This window comes from Coffea arabica, chromosome 11c, assembly GCF_036785885.1.
Source record: "Coffea arabica cultivar ET-39 chromosome 11c, Coffea Arabica ET-39 HiFi, whole genome shotgun sequence".
Classification (NCBI taxonomy): Eukaryota; Viridiplantae; Streptophyta; class Magnoliopsida; order Gentianales; family Rubiaceae; genus Coffea; species Coffea arabica.
In genome coordinates, this window is record NC_092330.1 from 23,980,048 (window position 1) to 23,996,941 (window position 16,894).

A 16,894-nucleotide genomic window follows, 5' to 3' on the forward strand; every position below is an offset into this window, starting at 1 on the left:
TAGTAATTTAGCTCCGTCGGAACGATTGCTTTATATTTTGCTTCTCATCGAAGCATGAAGGCGGATCTGAAGGCGCGAGACAAGTCAGGAACGGTACGGCTGGATCGAAGCCCGGATCGTCGGTCAAAGTTGTCGGCGCAAATGTATAAGCGCAAGCGTGAAGGATCAATTTCAGGATAATTGAGAGTTGCGCGACGAGGGAAAAAAAAATGGTGCAAATCAACAAGAAAAAAATGTAAAAGTAAATAAATAAAAGGATGAGGGGAAATTCTTGAATTGACGCTTAAAATGAATTCGGGTCCAGAAAAGCCACACTGCTTCACAGGACGGGGCAGTTTAAAAGAATAAAGCGAAAGGAACATGGCGGGTGCGATCATACCAGCACTAATGCACCGGATCCCATCAGAACTCCGAAGTTAAGCGTGCTTGGGCGAGAGTAGTACTAGGATGGGTGACCCCCTGGGAAGTCCTCGTGTTGCACCCCTCCCTTTTTTGTTTCGAAATCCAAATTTCCCCTTCGTTCTTTATGCTGTAGTAATTTAGCTCCGTCGGAACGATTGCTTTAAATTTTGCTTCTCATCGAAGCATGAAGGCGGATCTGAAGGCGCGAGACAAGTCAGGAACGGTACGGCTGGATCGAAGCCCGGATCGTCGGTCAAAGTTGTCGGCGCAAATGTATAAGCGCAAGCGTGAAGGATCAATTTCAGGATAATTGAGAGTTGTGCGACGAGGGAAAAAAAAGGTGCAAAGCAACAAGAAAAAAATATAAAAGTAAATAAATAAAAGGATGAGAGGAAATTCATGAATTGACGCTTAGAATGAATTCGGGTCCAGAAAAGCCAAACTGCTTCACAGGACGTGGCAGTTTAAAAGAATAAAGCGAAAGGAACATGGCGGGTGCGATCATACCAGCACTAATGCACCGGATCCCATCAGAACTCCGAAGTTAAGCGTGCTTGGGCGACAGTAGTACTAGGATGGGTGACCCTAGGCCTGTCAACGGGTCGGGTCTAGACCCGGATCCGGATCGGATCCCTGAAATTTTTGCGGGTATGGGTAGGGATTTAATTCCGTTATCCGGATCCGGATCCGTTTTTTCAAACAAAAAAACGGGTCGGATACGGAATATAGTATTCCGACCCGTATTGGACCCGGATCCGGATATAAATGATTTAATAATTTATAAAAAATATATATTATCAATATAATTTGATTAGGATGATGTATTTGAGTAAAATCAATTTGATTTATTTTCTTATTTGGTTTTTTCTTTGCATTAGCTAGAAATTTGTTTACAAATATATCTTTTTCTCTTTTTTGTTAGAAATTATAAATTTTGGCAAATTTGTTCGGGTAGACCCGACCCGGATCCGAGACTCGCCGGGTCCGGATCCGGAACACCGAATAAAAGACCCGTCGGGTAAACGGGTCGGATCCGGGTCCGGGTCCGGAATAATGAATTCCGGCCCGGACCCGGCCCGTTGACACCCCTAGGTGACCCCCTGGGAAATCCTCGTGTTGCACCCCTCCCTTTTTTGTTTCGAAATCCAAATTTCCCCTTCGTTCTTTATGCTGTAGTAATTTAGCTCCGTCGGAACGATTGCTTTATATTTTGCTTCTCATCGAAGCATGAAGGCGGATCTGAAGGCGCGAGACAAGTCAGGAACGGTACGGCTGGATCGAAGCCCGGATCGTCGGTCAAAGTTGTCGGCGCAAATGTATAAGCGCAAGCGTGAAGGATCAATTTCAGGATAATTGAGAGTTGCGCGACGAGGGAAAAAAAAATGGTGCAAATCAACAAGAAAAAAATGTAAAAGTAAATAAATAAAAGGATGAGGGGAAATTCTTGAATTGACGCTTAAAATGAATTCGGGTCCAGAAAAGCCACACTGCTTCACAGGACGGGGCAGTTTAAAAGAATAAAGCGAAAGGAACATGGCGGGTGCGATCATACCAGCACTAATGCACCGGATCCCATCAGAACTCCGAAGTTAAGCGTGCTTGGGCGAGAGTAGTACTAGGATGGGTGACCCCCTGGGAAGTCCTCGTGTTGCACCCCTCCCTTTTTTGTTTCGAAATCCAAATTTCCCCTTCGTTCTTTATGCTGTAGTAATTTAGCTCCGTCGAAACGATTGCTTTAAATTTTGCTTCTCATCGAAGCATGAAGGCGGATCTGAAGGCGCGAGACAAGTCAGGAACGGTACGGCTGGATCGAAACCCGGATCGTCGGTCAAAGTTGTCGGCGCAAATGTATAAGCGCAAGCGTGAAGGATCAATTTCAGGATAATTGAGACTTGTTCGACGAGGGAAAAAAAAGGTGCAAAGCAACAAGAAAAAAATATAAAAGTAAATAAATAAAAGGATGAGAGGAAATTCATGAATTGACGCTTAGAATGAATTCGGGTCCAGAAAAGCCAAACTGCTTCACAGGACGTGACAGTTTAAAAGAATAAAGCGAAAGGAACATGGCGGGTGCGATCATACCAGCACTAATGCACCGGATCCCATCAGAACTTCGAAGTTAAGCGTGCTTGGGCGACAGTAGTACTAGGATGGGTGATCCTAGGCCGGTCAACGGGTGGGGTCTGAATCCGGATCGGATCCCTGAAATTTTTGCGGGTATGGGTAGGGATTTAATTCCGTTATCCGGATCCGGATCCGTTTTTTCAAACAAAAAAACGGGTCGGGTACGGAATATAGTATTCCGACCCGTATTGGACCCGGATCCGGATATAAATGATTTAATAATTTATAAAAAATATATATTATCAATATAATTTGATTAGGATGATGTATTTGAGTAAAATCAATTTGATTTATTTTCTTATTTGGTTTTTTCTTTGCATTAGCTAGAAATTTGTTTACAAATATATCTTTTTCTCTTTTTTGTTAGAAATTATAAATTTTGGCAAATTTGTTCGGGTAGACCCGACCCGGATCCGAGACTCGCCGGGTCCGGATCCGGAACACCGAATAAAAGACCCGTCGGGTAAACGGGTCGGATCCGGGTCCGGGTCCGGAATAATGAATTCCGGCCCGGACCCGGCCCGTTGACACCCCTAGGTGACCCCCTGGGAAATCCTCGTGTTGCACCCCTCCCTTTTTTGTTTCGAAATCCAAATTTCCCCTTCGTTCTTTATGCTGTAGTAATTTAGCTCCGTCGGAACGATTGCTTTATATTTTGCTTCTCATCGAAGCATGAAGGCGGATCTGAAGGCGCGAGACAAGTCAGGAACGGTACGGCTGGATCGAAGCCCGGATCGTCGGTCAAAGTTGTCGGCGCAAATGTATAAGCGCAAGCGTGAAGGATCAATTTCAGGATAATTGAGAGTTGCGCGACGAAGTAAAAAAAAATGGTGCAAATCAACAAGAAAAAAATGTAAAAGTAAATAAATAAAAGGATGAGGGGAAATTCTTGAATTGACGCTTAAAATGAATTCGGGTCCAGAAAAGCCACACTGCTTCACAGGACGGGGCAGTTTAAAAGAATAAAGCGAAAGGAACATGGCGGGTGCGATCATACCAGCACTAATGCACCGGATCCCATCAGAACTCCGAAGTTAAGCGTGCTTGGGCGAGAGTAGTACTAGGATGGGTGACCCCCTGGGAAGTCCTCGTGTTGCACCCCTCCCTTTTTTGTTTCGAAATCCAAATTTCCCCTTCGTTCTTTATGCTGTAGTAATTTAGCTCCGTCGGAACGATTGCTTTATATTTTGCTTCTCATCGAAGCATGAAAGCGGATCTGAAGGCGCGAGACAAGTCAGGAACGGTACGGCTGGATCGAAGCCCGGATCGTCGGTCAAAGTTGTCGGCGCAAATGTATAAGCGCAAGCGTGAAGGATCAATTTCAGGATAATTGAGACTTGTTCGACGAGGGAAAAAAAAGGTGCAAAGCAACAAGAAAAAAATATAGAAGTAAATAAATAAAAGGATGAGAGGAAATTCATGAATTGACGCTTAGAATGAATTTGGGTCCAGAAAAGCCAAACTGCTTCACAGGACGTGACAGTTTAAAAGAATAAAGCGAAAGGAACATGGCGGGTGCGATCATACCAGCACTAATGCACCGGATCCCATCAGAACTTCGAAGTTAAGCGTGCTTGGGCGACAGTAGTACTAGGATGGGTGACCCTAGGCCGGTCAACGGGTCGGGTCTACTCCCGGATCCGGATCGGATCCCTGAAATTTTTGCGGGTATGGGTAGGGATTTAATTCCGTTACCCGGATCCGGATCCGTTTTTTCAAACAAAAAAACGGGTCGGATACGGAATATAGTATTCCGACCCGTATTAGACCCGGATCCGGATATAAATGATTTAATAATTTATAAAAAATATATATTATCAATATAATTTGATTAGGATGATGTATTTGAGTAAAATCAATTTGATTTATTTTCTTATTTGGTTTTTTCTTTGCATTAGCTAGAAATTTGTTTACAAATATATCTTTTTCTCTTTTTTGTTAGAAATTATAAATTTTGGCAAATTTGTTCGGGTAGACCCGACCCGGATCCGAGACTCGCCGGGTCCGGATCCGGAACACCGAATAAAAGACCCGTCGGGTAAACGGGTCGGATCCGGGTCCGGGTCCGGAATAATGAATTCCGGCCCGGACCCGGCCCGTTGACACCCCTAGGTGACCCCCTGGGAAATCCTCGTGTTGCACCCCTCCCTTTTTTGTTTCGAAATCCAAATTTCCCCTTCGTTCTTTATGCTGTAGTAATTTAGCTCCGTCGGAACGATTGCTTTATATTTTGCTTCTCATCGAAGCATGAAGGCGGATCTGAAGGCGCGAGACAAGTCAGGAACGGTACGGCTGGATCGAAGCCCGGATCGTCGGTCAAAGTTGTCGGCGCAAATGTATAAGCGCAAGCGTGAAGGATCAATTTCAGGATAATTGAGAGTTGCGCGACGAGGGAAAAAAAATGGTGCAAATCAACAAGAAAAAAATGTAAAAGTAAATAAATAAAAGGATGAGGGGAAATTCTTGAATTGACGCTTAGAATGAATTCGGGTCCAGAAAAGCCAAACTGCTTCACAGGACGTGGCAGTTTAAAAGAATAAAGCGAAAGGAACATGGCGGGTGCGATCATACCAGCACTAATGCACCGGATCCCATCAGAACTCCGAAGTTAAGCGTGCTTGGGCGAGAGTAGTACTAGGATGGGTGACCCCCTGGGAAGTCCTCGTGTTGCACCCCTCCCTTTTTTGTTTCGAAATCCAAATTTCCCCTTCGTTCTTTATGCTGTTGTAATTTAGCTCCGTCGGAACGATTGCTTTATATTTTGCTTCTCATCGACGCATGAAGGCGGATCTGAAGGCGCGAGACAAGTCAGGAACGGTACGGCTGGATCGAAGCCCGGATCGTCGGTCAAAGTTGTCGGCGCAAATTTATAAGCGCAAGCGTGAAGGATCAATTTCAGGATAATTGAGAGTTGTGCGACGAGGGAAAAAAAAGGTGCAAAGCAACAAGAAAAAAATATAAAAGTAAATAAATAAAAGGATGAGAGGAAATTCATGAATTGACGCTTAGAATGAATTCGGGTCCAGAAAAGCCAAACTGCTTCACAGGACGTGACAGTTTAAAAGAATAAAGCGAAAGGAACGTGGCGGGTGCGATCATACCAGCACTAATGCACCGGATCCCATCAGAACTTCGAAGTTAAGCGTGCTTGGGCGACAGTAGTACTAGGATGGGTGACCCTAGGCCGGTCAACGGGTCGGGTCTACACCCGGATCCGGATCGGATCCCTGAAATTTTTACGGGTATGGGTAGGGATTTAATTCCGTTATCCGGATCCGGATCCGTTTTTTCAAACAAAAAAACGGGTCGGATACGGAATATAGTATTCCGACCCGTATTAGGCCCGGATCCGGATATAAATGATTTAATAATTTATAAAAAATATATATTATCAATATAATTTGATTAGGATGATGTATTTGAGTAAAATCAATTTGATTTATTTTCTTATTTGGTTTTTTCTTTGCATTAGCTAGAAATTTGATTACAAATATATCTTTTTCTCTTTTTTGTTAGAAATTGTAAATTTTGGGAAATTTGTTCGGGTAGACCCGACCCGGATCCGAGACTCGCCGGGTCCGGATCCGGAACACCGAATAAAAGACCCGTCGGGTAAACGGGTCGGATCCGGGTCCGGGTCCGGAATAATGAATTCCGGCCCGGACCCGGCCCGTTGACACCCCTAGGTGACCCCCTGGGAAATCCTCGTGTTGCACCCCTCCCTTTTTTGTTTCGAAATCCAAATTTCCCCTTCGTTCTTTATGCTGTAGTAATTTAGCTCCGTCGGAACGATTGCTTTATATTTTGCTTCTCATCGAAGCATGAAGGCGGATCTGAAGGCGCGAGACAAGTCAGGAACGGTACGGCTGGATCGAAGCCCGGATCGTCGGTCAAAGTTGTCGGCGCAAATGTATAAGCGCAAGCGTGAAGGATCAATTTCAGGATAATTGAGAGTTGCGCGACGAGGGAAAAAAAAATGGTGCAAATCAACAAGAAAAAAATGTAAAAGTAAATAAATAAAAGGATGAGGGGAAATTCTTGAATTGACGCTTAAAATGAATTCGGGTCCAGAAAAGCCACACTGCTTCACAGGACGGGGCAGTTTAAAAGAATAAAGCGAAAGAAACATGTCGGGTGCGATCATACCAGCACTAATGCACCGGATCCCATCAGAACTCCGAAGTTAAGCGTGCTTGGGCGAGAGTAGTACTAGGATGGGTGACCCCCTGGGAAGTCCTCTTGTTGCACCCCTCCCTTTTTTGTTTCGAAATCCAAATTTCCCCTTCGTTCTTTATGCTGTAGTAATTTAGCTCCGTCGGAACGATTGCTTTATATTTTGCTTCTCATCGACGCATGAAGGCGGATCTGAAGGCGCGAGACAAGTCAGGAACGGTACGGCTGGATCGAAGCCCGGATCGTCGGTCAAAGTTGTCGGCGCAAATGTATAAGCGCAAGCGTGAAGGATCAATTTCAGGATAATTGAGAGTTGCGCGACGAGGGAAAAAAAAATGGTGCAAATCAACAAGAAAAAAATGTAAAAGTAAATAAAGAAGAGGATGAGAGGAAATTCATGAATTGACGCTTAGAATGAATTCGGGTCCAGAAAAGCCAAACTGCTTCACAGGACGTGACAGTTTAAAAGAATAAAGCGAAAGGAACGTGGCGGGTGCGATCATACCAGCACTAATGCACCGGATCCCATCAGAACTTCGAAGTTAAGCGTGCTTGGGCGACAGCAGTACTAGGATGGGTGACCCTAGGCCGGTCAACGGGTCGGGTCTACACCCTGATCCGGATCGGATCCCTGAAATTTTTGCGGGTATGGGTAGGGATTTAATTCCGTTATCCGGATCCGGATCCGTTTTTTCAAACAAAAAAACGGGTCGGATACGGAATATAGTATTCCGACCCGTATTAGACCAGGATCCGGATATAAATGATTTAATAATTTATAAAAAATATATATTATCAATATAATTTGATTAGGATGATGTATTTGAGTAAAATCAATTTGATTTATTTTCTTATTTGGTTTTTTCTTTGCATTAGCTAGAAATTTGATTACAAATATATCTTTTTCTCTTTTTTGTTAGAAATTGTAAATTTTGGGAAATTTGTTCGGGTAGACCCGACCCGGATCCGAGACTCGCCGGGTCCGGATCCGAAACACCGAATAAAAGACCCGTCGGGTAAACGGGTCGGATCCGGGTCCGGGTCCGGAATAATGAATTCCGGCCCGGACCCGGCCCGTTGACACCCCTAGGTGACCCCCTGGGAAATCCTCGTGTTGCACCCCTCCCTTTTTTGTTTCGAAATCCAAATTTTCCCTTCGTTCTTTATGCTGTAGTAATTTAGCTCCGTCGGAACGATTGCTTTATATTTTGCTTCTCATCGAAGCATGAAGGCGGATCTGAAGGCGCGAGACAAGTCAGGAACGGTACGGCTGGATCGAAGCCCGGATCGTCGGTCAAAGTTGTCGGCGCAAATGTATAAGCGCAAGCGTGAAGGATCAATTTCAGGATAATTGAGAGTTGTGCGACGAGGGAAAAAAAAGGTGCAAAGCAACAAGAAAAAAATATAAAAGTAAATAAATAAAAGGATGTGAGGAAATTCATGAATTGACGCTTAGAATGAATTCGGGTCCAGAAAAGCCAAACTGCTTCACAGGACGTGGCAGTTTAAAAGAATAAAGCGAAAGGAACATGGCGGGTGCGATCATACCAGCACTAATGCACCGGATCCCATCAGAACTTCGAAGTTAAGCGTGCTTGGGCGACAGTAGTACTAGGATGGGTGACCCTAGGCCGGTCAACGGGTCGGGTCTACACCCGGATTCGGATCGGATCCCTGGAATTTTTGCGGGTATGGGTAGGGATTTAATTCCGTTATCCGGATCCGAATCCGTTTTTTCAAACAAAAAAACGGGTCGGATACGGAATAAAGTATTCTGACCCGTATTAGACCCGGATCCGGATATAAATGATTTAATAATTTATAAAAAATATATATTATCAATATAATTTGATTAGGATGATGTATTTGAGTAAAATCAATTTGATTTATTTTCTTATTTGGTTTTTTCTTTGCATTAGCTAGAAATTTGATTACAAATATATCTTTTTCTCTTTTTTGTTAGAAATTGTAAATTTTGGGAAATTTGTTCGGGTAGACCCGACCCGGATCCGAGACTCGCCGGGTCCGGATCCGGAACACCGAATAAAAGACCCGTCGGGTAAACGGGTCGGATCCGGGTCCGGGTCCGGAATAATGAATTCCGGCCCGGACCCGGCCCGTTGACACCCCTAGGTGACCCCCTGGGAAATCCTCGTGTTGCACCCCTCCCTTTTTTGTTTCGAAATCCAAATTTCCCCTTCGTTCTTTATGCTGTAGTAATTTAGCTCCGTCGGAACGATTGCTTTATATTTTGCTTCTCATCGAAGCATGAAGGCGGATCTGAAGGCGCGAGACAAGTCAGGAACGGTACGGCTGGATCGAAGCCCGGATCGTCGGTCAAAGTTGTCGGCGCAAATGTATAAGCGCAAGCGTGAAGGATCAATTTCAGGATAATTGAGAGTTGCGCGACGAGGGAAAAAAAATGGTGCAAATCAACAAGAAAAAAATGTAAAAGTAAATAAATAAAAGGATGAGAGGAAATTCATGAATTGACGCTTAGAATGAATTCGGGTCCAGAAAAGCCAAACTGCTTCACAGGACGTGGCAGTTTAAAAGAATAAAGCGAAAGGAACATGGCGGGTGCGATCATACCAGCACTAATGCACCGGATCCCATCAGAACTCCGAAGTTAAGCGTGCTTGGGCGAGAGTAGTACTAGGATGGGTGACCCCCTGGGAAGTCCTCGTGTTGCACCCCTCCCTTTTTTGTTTCGAAATCCAAATTTCCCCTTCGTTCTTTATGCTGTTGTAATTTAGCTCCGTCGGAACGATTGCTTTATATTTTGCTTCTCATCGACGCATGAAGGCGGATCTGAAGGCGCGAGACAAGTCAGGAACGGTACGGCTGGATCGAAGCCCGGATCGTCGGTCAAAGTTGTCGGCGCAAATTTATAAGCGCAAGCGTGAAGGATCAATTTCAGGATAATTGAGAGTTGTGCGACGAGGGAAAAAAAAGGTGCAAAGCAACAAGAAAAAAATATAAAAGTAAATAAATAAAAGGATGAGAGGAAATTCATGAATTGACGCTTAGAATGAATTCGGGTCCAGAAAAGCCAAACTGCTTCACAGGACGTGACAGTTTAAAAGAATAAAGCGAAAGGAACGTGGCGGGTGCGATCATACCAGCACTAATGCACCGGATCCCATCAGAACTTCGAAGTTAAGCGTGCTTGGGCGACAGTAGTACTAGGATGGGTGACCCTAGGCCGGTCAACGGGTCGGGTCTACACCCGGATCCGGATCGGATCCCTGAAATTTTTACGGGTATGGGTAGGGATTTAATTCCGTTATCCGGATCCGGATCCGTTTTTTCAAACAAAAAAACGGGTCGGATACGGAATATAGTATTCCGACCCGTATTAGGCCCGGATCCGGATATAAATGATTTAATAATTTATTAAAAATATATATTATCAATATAATTTGATTAGGATGATGTATTTGAGTAAAATCAATTTGATTTATTTTCTTATTTGGTTTTTTCTTTGCATTAGCTAGAAATTTGATTACAAATATATCTTTTTCTCTTTTTTGTTAGAAATTGTAAATTTTGGGAAATTTGTTCGGGTAGACCCGACCCGGATCCGAGACTCGCCGGGTCCGGATCCGGAACACCGAATAAAAGACCCGTCGGGTAAACGGGTCGGATCCGGGTCCGGGTCCGGAATAATGAATTCCGGCCCGGACCCGGCCCGTTGACACCCCTAGGTGACCCCCTGGGAAATCCTCGTGTTGCACCCCTCCCTTTTTTGTTTCGAAATCCAAATTTCCCCTTCGTTCTTTATGCTGTAGTAATTTAGCTCCGTCGGAACGATTGCTTTATATTTTGCTTCTCATCGAAGCATGAAGGCGGATCTGAAGGCGCGAGACAAGTCAGGAACGGTACGGCTGGATCGAAGCCCGGATCGTCGGTCAAAGTTGTCGGCGCAAATGTATAAGCGCAAGCGTGAAGGATCAATTTCAGGATAATTGAGAGTTGCGCGACGAGGGAAAAAAAAATGGTGCAAATCAACAAGAAAAAAATGTAAAAGTAAATAAATAAAAGGATGAGGGGAAATTCTTGAATTGACGCTTAAAATGAATTCGGGTCCAGAAAAGCCACACTGCTTCACAGGACGGGGCAGTTTAAAAGAATAAAGCGAAAGAAACATGTCGGGTGCGATCATACCAGCACTAATGCACCGGATCCCATCAGAACTCCGAAGTTAAGCGTGCTTGGGCGAGAGTAGTACTAGGATGGGTGACCCCCTGGGAAGTCCTCTTGTTGCACCCCTCCCTTTTTTGTTTCGAAATCCAAATTTCCCCTTCGTTCTTTATGCTGTAGTAATTTAGCTCCGTCGGAACGATTGCTTTATATTTTGCTTCTCATCGACGCATGAAGGCGGATCTGAAGGCGCGAGACAAGTCAGGAACGGTACGGCTGGATCGAAGCCCGGATCGTCGGTCAAAGTTGTCGGCGCAAATGTATAAGCGCAAGCGTGAAGGATCAATTTCAGGATAATTGAGAGTTGCGCGACGAGGGAAAAAAAAATGGTGCAAATCAACAAGAAAAAAATGTAAAAGTAAATAAAGAAGAGGATGAGAGGAAATTCATGAATTGACGCTTAGAATGAATTCGGGTCCAGAAAAGCCAAACTGCTTCACAGGACGTGACAGTTTAAAAGAATAAAGCGAAAGGAACATGGCGGGTGCGATCATACCAGCACTAATGCACCGGATCCCATCAGAACTTCGAAGTTAAGCGTGCTTGGGCGACAGCAGTACTAGGATGGGTGACCCTAGGCCGGTCAACGGGTCGGGTCTACACCCTGATCCGGATCGGATCCCTGAAATTTTTGCGGGTATGGGTAGGGATTTAATTCCGTTATCCGGATCCGGATCCGTTTTTTCAAACAAAAAAACGGGTCGGATACGGAATATAGTATTCCGACCCGTATTAGACCAGGATCCGGATATAAATGATTTAATAATTTATAAAAAATATATATTATCAATATAATTTGATTAGGATGATGTATTTGAGTAAAATCAATTTGATTTATTTTCTTATTTGGTTTTTTCTTTGCATTTGCTAGAAATTTGATTACAAATATATCTTTTTCTCTTTTTTGTTAGAAATTGTAAATTTTGGGAAATTTGTTCGGGTAGACCCGACCCGGATCCGAGACTCGCCGGGTCCGGATCCGAAACACCGAATAAAAGACCCGTCGGGTAAACGGGTCGGATCCGGGTCCGGGTCCGGAATAATGAATTCCGGCCCGGACCCGGCCCGTTGACACCCCTAGGTGACCCCCTGGGAAATCCTCGTGTTGCACCCCTCCCTTTTTTGTTTCGAAATCCAAATTTTCCCTTCGTTCTTTATGCTGTAGTAATTTAGCTCCGTCGGAACGATTGCTTTATATTTTGCTTCTCATCGAAGCATGAAGGCGGATCTGAAGGCGCGAGACAAGTCAGGAACGGTACGGCTGGATCGAAGCCCGGATCGTCGGTCAAAGTTGTCGGCGCAAATGTATAAGCGCAAGCGTGAAGGATCAATTTCAGGATAATTGAGAGTTGTGCGACGAGGGAAAAAAAAGGTGCAAAGCAACAAGAAAAAAATATAAAAGTAAATAAATAAAAGGATGTGAGGAAATTCATGAATTGACGCTTAGAATGAATTCGGGTCCAGAAAAGCCAAACTGCTTCACAGGACGTGGCAGTTTAAAAGAATAAAGCGAAAGGAACATGGCGGGTGCGATCATACCAGCACTAATGCACCGGATCCCATCAGAACTTCGAAGTTAAGCGTGCTTGGGCGACAGTAGTACTAGGATGGGTGACCCTAGGCCGGTCAACGGGTCGGGTCTACACCCGGATTCGGATCGGATCCCTGGAATTTTTGCGGGTATGGGTAGGGATTTAATTCCGTTATCCGGATCCGAATCCGTTTTTTCAAACAAAAAAACGGGTCGGATACGGAATAAAGTATTCTGACCCGTATTAGACCCGGATCCGGATATAAATGATTTAATAATTTATAAAAAATATATATTATCAATATAATTTGATTAGGATGATGTATTTGAGTAAAATCAATTTGATTTATTTTCTTATTTGGTTTTTTCTTTGCATTAGCTAGAAATTTGATTACAAATATATCTTTTTCTCTTTTTTGTTAGAAATTGTAAATTTTGGGAAATTTGTTCGGGTAGACCCGACCCGGATCCGAGACTCGCCGGGTCCGGATCCGAAACACCGAATAAAAGACCCGTCGGGTAAACGGGTCGGATCCGGGTCCGGGTCCGGAATAATGAATTCCGGCCCGGACCCGGCCCGTTGACACCCCTAGGTGACCCCCTGGGAAATCCTCGTGTTGCACCCCTCCCTTTTTTGTTTCGAAATCCAAATTTCCCCTTCGTTCTTTATGCTGTAGTAATTTAGCTCCGTCGGAACGATTGCTTTATATTTTGCTTCTCATCGAAGCATGAAGGCGGATCTGAAGGCGCGAGACAAGTCAGGAACGGTACGGCTGGATCGAAGCCCGGATCGTCGGTCAAAGTTGTCGGCGCAAATGTATAAGCGCAAGCGTGAAGGATCAATTTCAGGATAATTGAGAGTTGCGCGACGAGGGAAAAAAAAATGGTGCAAATCAACAAGAAAAAAATGTAAAAGTAAATAAATAAAAGGATGAGGAGAAATTCTTGAATTGACGCTTAAAATGAATTCGGGTCCAGAAAAGCCACACTGCTTCACAGGACGGGGCAGTTTAAAAGAATAAAGCGAAAGAAACATGTCGGGTGCGATCATACCAGCACTAATGCACCGGATCCCATCAGAACTCCGAAGTTAAGCGTGCTTGGGCGAGAGTAGTACTAGGATGGGTGACCCCCTGGGAAGTCCTCGTGTTGCACCCCTCCCTTTTTTGTTTCGAAATTCAAATTTCCCCTTCGTTCTTTATGCTGTAGTCATTTAGCTCCGTCGGAACGATTGCTTTATATTTTGCTTCTCATCGAAGCATGAAGGCGGATCTGAAGGCGCGAGACAAGTCAGGAACGGTACGGCTGGATCGAAGTCCGGATCGTCGGTCAAAGTTTTCGGCGCAAATGTATAAGCGCAAGCGTGAAGGATCAATTTCAGGATAATTGAGAGTTGCGCGACGAGGGAAAAAAAATGGTGCAAATCAACAAGAAAAAAATGTAAAAGTAAATAAATAAGAGGATGAGAGGAAATTCATGAATTGACGCTTAGAATGAATTCGGGTCCAGAAAAGCCAAACTGCTTCACAGGACGTGACAGTTTAAAAGAATAAAGCGAAAGGAACATGGCGGGTGCGATCATACCAGCACTAATGCACCGGATCCCATCAGAACTTCGAAGTTAAGCGTGCTTGGGCGACAGTAGTACTAGGATGGGTGACCCTAGGCCGGTCAACGGGTCGGGTCTACACCCGGATCCGGATCGGATCCCTGAAATTTTTGCGGGTATGGGTAGGGATTTAATTCCGTTATCCGGATCCGGATCCGTTTTTTCAAACAAAAAAACGGGTCGGATACGGAATATAGTATTCCGACCCGTATTAGACCCGGATCCGGATATAAATGATTTAATAATTTATAAAAAATATATATTATCAATATAATTTGATTAGGATGATGTATTTGAGTAAAATCAATTTGATTTATTTTCTTATTTGGTTTTTTCTTTGCATTAGCTAGAAATTTGTTTACAAATATATCTTTTTCTCTTTTTTGTTAGAAATTATAAATTTTGGCAAATTTGTTCGGGTAGACCCGACCCGGATCCGAGACTCGGCGGGTCCGGATCCGGAACACCGAATAAAAGACCCGTCGGGTAAACGGGTCGGATCCGGGTCCGGGTCCGGAATAATGAATTCCGGCCCGGACCCGGCCCGTTGACACCCCTAGGTGACCCCCTGGGAAATCCTCGTGTTGCACCCCTCCCTTTTTTGTTTCGAAATCCAAATTTCCCCTTCGTTCTTTATGCTGTAGTAATTTAGCTCCGTCGGAACGATTGCTTTATATTTTGCTTCTCATCGAAGCATGAAGGCGGATCTGAAGGCGCGAGACAAGTCAGGAACGGTACGGCTGGATCGAAGCCCGGATCGTCGGTCAAAGTTGTCGGCGCAAATGTATAAGCGCAAGCGTGAAGGATCAATTTCAGGATAATTGAGAGTTGCGCGACGAGGGAAAAAAAATGGTGCAAATCAACAAGAAAAAAATGTAAAAGTAAATAAATAAAAGGATGAGAGGAAATTCATGAATTGACGCTTAGAATGAATTCGGGTCCAGAAAAGCCAAACTGCTTCACAGGACGTGGCAGTTTAAAAGAATAAAGCGAAAGGAACATGGCGGGTGCGATCATACCAGCACTAATGCACCGGATCCCATCAGAACTCCGAAGTTAAGCGTGCTTGGGCGAGAGTAGTACTAGGATGGGTGACCCCCTGGGAAGTCCTCGTGTTGCACCCCTCCCTTTTTTGTTTCGAAATCCAAATTTCCCCTTCGTTCTTTATGCTGTTGTAATTTAGCTCCGTCGGAACGATTGCTTTATATTTTGCTTCTCATCGACGCATGAAGGCGGATCTGAAGGCGCGAGACAAGTCAGGAACGGTACGGCTGGATCGAAGCCCGGATCGTCGGTCAAAGTTGTCGGCGCAAATTTATAAGCGCAAGCGTGAAGGATCAATTTCAGGATAATTGAGAGTTGCGCGACGAGGGAAAAAAAATGGTGCAAATCAACAAGAAAAAAATGTAAAAGTAAATAAATAAGAGGATGAGAGGAAATTCATGAATTGACGCTTAGAATGAATTCGGGTCCAGAAAAGCCAAACTGCTTCACAGGACGTGACAGTTTAAAAGAATAAAGCGAAAGGAACGTGGCGGGTGCGATCATACCAGCACTAATGCACCGGATCCCATCAGAACTTCGAAGTTAAGCGTGCTTGGGCGACAGTAGTACTAGGATGGGTGACCCTAGGCCGGTCAACGGGTCGGGTCTACACCCGGATCCGGATCGGATCCCTGAAATTTTTACGGGTATGGGTAGGGATTTAATTCCGTTATCCGGATCCGGATCCGTTTTTTCAAACAAAAAAACGGGTCGGATACGGAATATAGTATTCCGACCCGTATTAGACCCGGATCCGGATATAAATGATTTAATAATTTATAAAAAATATATATTATCAATATAATTTGATTAGGATGATGTATTTGAGTAAAATCAATTTGATTTATTTTCTTATTTGGTTTTTTCTTTGCATTAGCTAGAAATTTGTTTACAAATATATCTTTTTCTCTTTTTTGTTAGAAATTATAAATTTTGGCAAATTTGTTCGGGTAGACCCGACCCGGATCCGAGACTCGCCGGGTCCGGATCCGGAACACCGAATAAAAGACCCGTCGGGTAAACGGGTCGGATCCGGGTCCGGGTCCGGAATAATGAATTCCGGCCCGGACCCGGCCCGTTGACACCCCTAGGTGACCCCCTGGGAAATCCTCGTGTTGCACCCCTCCCTTTTTTGTTTCGAAATCCAAATTTTCCCTTCGTTCTTTATGCTGTAGTAATTTAGCTCCGTCGGAACGATTGCTTTATATTTTGCTTCTCATCGAAGCATGAAGGCGGATCTGAAGGCGCGAGACAAGTCAGGAACGGTACGGCTGGATCGAAGCCCGGATCGTCGGTCAAAGTTGTCGGCGCAAATGTATAAGCGCAAGCGTGAAGGATCAATTTCAGGATAATTGAGAGTTGTGCGACGAGGGAAAAAAAAGGTGCAAAGCAACAAGAAAAAAATATAAAAGTAAATAAATAAAAGGATGTGAGGAAATTCATGAATTGACGCTTAGAATGAATTCGGGTCCAGAAAAGCCAAACTGCTTCACAGGACGTGGCAGTTTAAAAGAATAAAGCGAAAGGAACATGGCGGGTGCGATCATACCAGCACTAATGCACCGGATCCCATCAGAACTTCGAAGTTAAGCGTGCTTGGGCGACAGTAGTACTAGGATGGGTGACCCTAGGCCGGTCAACGGGTCGGGTCTACACCCGGATTCGGATCGGATCCCTGGAATTTTTGCGGGTATGGGTAGGGATTTAATTCCGTTATCCGGATCCGGATCCGTTTTTTCAAACAAAAAAACGGGTCGGATACGGAATATAGTATTCCGACCCGTATTAGACCCGGATCCGGATATAAA

At 44.3% G+C, this 16,894-nt stretch overlaps 9 non-coding genes and 11 pseudogenes across 9 annotated transcripts; all 20 read left to right on the forward strand.

Moving 5' to 3' along the window:
- The first annotated feature begins 365 nt into the window (after positions 1 to 365).
- On the forward strand, positions 366 to 484 carry LOC140017440 (5S ribosomal RNA). Its single transcript, XR_011823749.1, has one exon. It is a non-coding gene; the product is annotated as a 5S ribosomal RNA (ribosomal RNA).
- A 411-nt stretch (positions 485 to 895) lies between these two features.
- Positions 896 to 1,013, forward strand: LOC140019244 (5S ribosomal RNA; annotated as a pseudogene).
- Positions 1,014 to 1,940: 927 nt separating this feature from the next.
- LOC140017442 (5S ribosomal RNA) lies at positions 1,941 to 2,059 on the forward strand. Its single transcript, XR_011823751.1, has one exon. It is a non-coding gene; the product is annotated as a 5S ribosomal RNA (ribosomal RNA).
- A 1,450-nt stretch (positions 2,060 to 3,509) lies between these two features.
- On the forward strand, positions 3,510 to 3,628 carry LOC140017443 (5S ribosomal RNA). Its single transcript, XR_011823752.1, has one exon. It is a non-coding gene; the product is annotated as a 5S ribosomal RNA (ribosomal RNA).
- Positions 3,629 to 4,039: 411 nt separating this feature from the next.
- Positions 4,040 to 4,157, forward strand: LOC140019876 (5S ribosomal RNA; annotated as a pseudogene).
- A 926-nt stretch (positions 4,158 to 5,083) lies between these two features.
- LOC140017444 (5S ribosomal RNA) lies at positions 5,084 to 5,202 on the forward strand. Its single transcript, XR_011823753.1, has one exon. It is a non-coding gene; the product is annotated as a 5S ribosomal RNA (ribosomal RNA).
- A 411-nt stretch (positions 5,203 to 5,613) lies between these two features.
- Positions 5,614 to 5,731, forward strand: LOC140019877 (5S ribosomal RNA; annotated as a pseudogene).
- Positions 5,732 to 6,658: 927 nt separating this feature from the next.
- On the forward strand, positions 6,659 to 6,777 carry LOC140017949 (5S ribosomal RNA). Its single transcript, XR_011824254.1, has one exon. It is a non-coding gene; the product is annotated as a 5S ribosomal RNA (ribosomal RNA).
- A 413-nt stretch (positions 6,778 to 7,190) lies between these two features.
- Positions 7,191 to 7,314, forward strand: LOC140020452 (5S ribosomal RNA; annotated as a pseudogene).
- Positions 7,315 to 8,233: 919 nt separating this feature from the next.
- On the forward strand, positions 8,234 to 8,351 carry LOC140019878 (5S ribosomal RNA; annotated as a pseudogene).
- A 926-nt stretch (positions 8,352 to 9,277) lies between these two features.
- Positions 9,278 to 9,396, forward strand: LOC140017445 (5S ribosomal RNA). Its single transcript, XR_011823754.1, has one exon. It is a non-coding gene; the product is annotated as a 5S ribosomal RNA (ribosomal RNA).
- A 411-nt stretch (positions 9,397 to 9,807) lies between these two features.
- Positions 9,808 to 9,925, forward strand: LOC140019879 (5S ribosomal RNA; annotated as a pseudogene).
- Positions 9,926 to 10,852: 927 nt separating this feature from the next.
- Positions 10,853 to 10,971, forward strand: LOC140017950 (5S ribosomal RNA). The gene has a single exon (XR_011824255.1). It is a non-coding gene; the product is annotated as a 5S ribosomal RNA (ribosomal RNA).
- A 413-nt stretch (positions 10,972 to 11,384) lies between these two features.
- On the forward strand, positions 11,385 to 11,508 carry LOC140020454 (5S ribosomal RNA; annotated as a pseudogene).
- A 919-nt stretch (positions 11,509 to 12,427) lies between these two features.
- On the forward strand, positions 12,428 to 12,545 carry LOC140019880 (5S ribosomal RNA; annotated as a pseudogene).
- Positions 12,546 to 13,472: 927 nt separating this feature from the next.
- LOC140017446 (5S ribosomal RNA) lies at positions 13,473 to 13,591 on the forward strand. The gene has a single exon (XR_011823755.1). It is a non-coding gene; the product is annotated as a 5S ribosomal RNA (ribosomal RNA).
- Positions 13,592 to 14,003: 412 nt separating this feature from the next.
- Positions 14,004 to 14,121, forward strand: LOC140019881 (5S ribosomal RNA; annotated as a pseudogene).
- A 926-nt stretch (positions 14,122 to 15,047) lies between these two features.
- Positions 15,048 to 15,166, forward strand: LOC140017447 (5S ribosomal RNA). Its single transcript, XR_011823756.1, has one exon. It is a non-coding gene; the product is annotated as a 5S ribosomal RNA (ribosomal RNA).
- Positions 15,167 to 15,578: 412 nt separating this feature from the next.
- Positions 15,579 to 15,696, forward strand: LOC140019882 (5S ribosomal RNA; annotated as a pseudogene).
- A 925-nt stretch (positions 15,697 to 16,621) lies between these two features.
- Positions 16,622 to 16,739, forward strand: LOC140019883 (5S ribosomal RNA; annotated as a pseudogene).
- Positions 16,740 to 16,894: the final 155 nt, after the last annotated feature.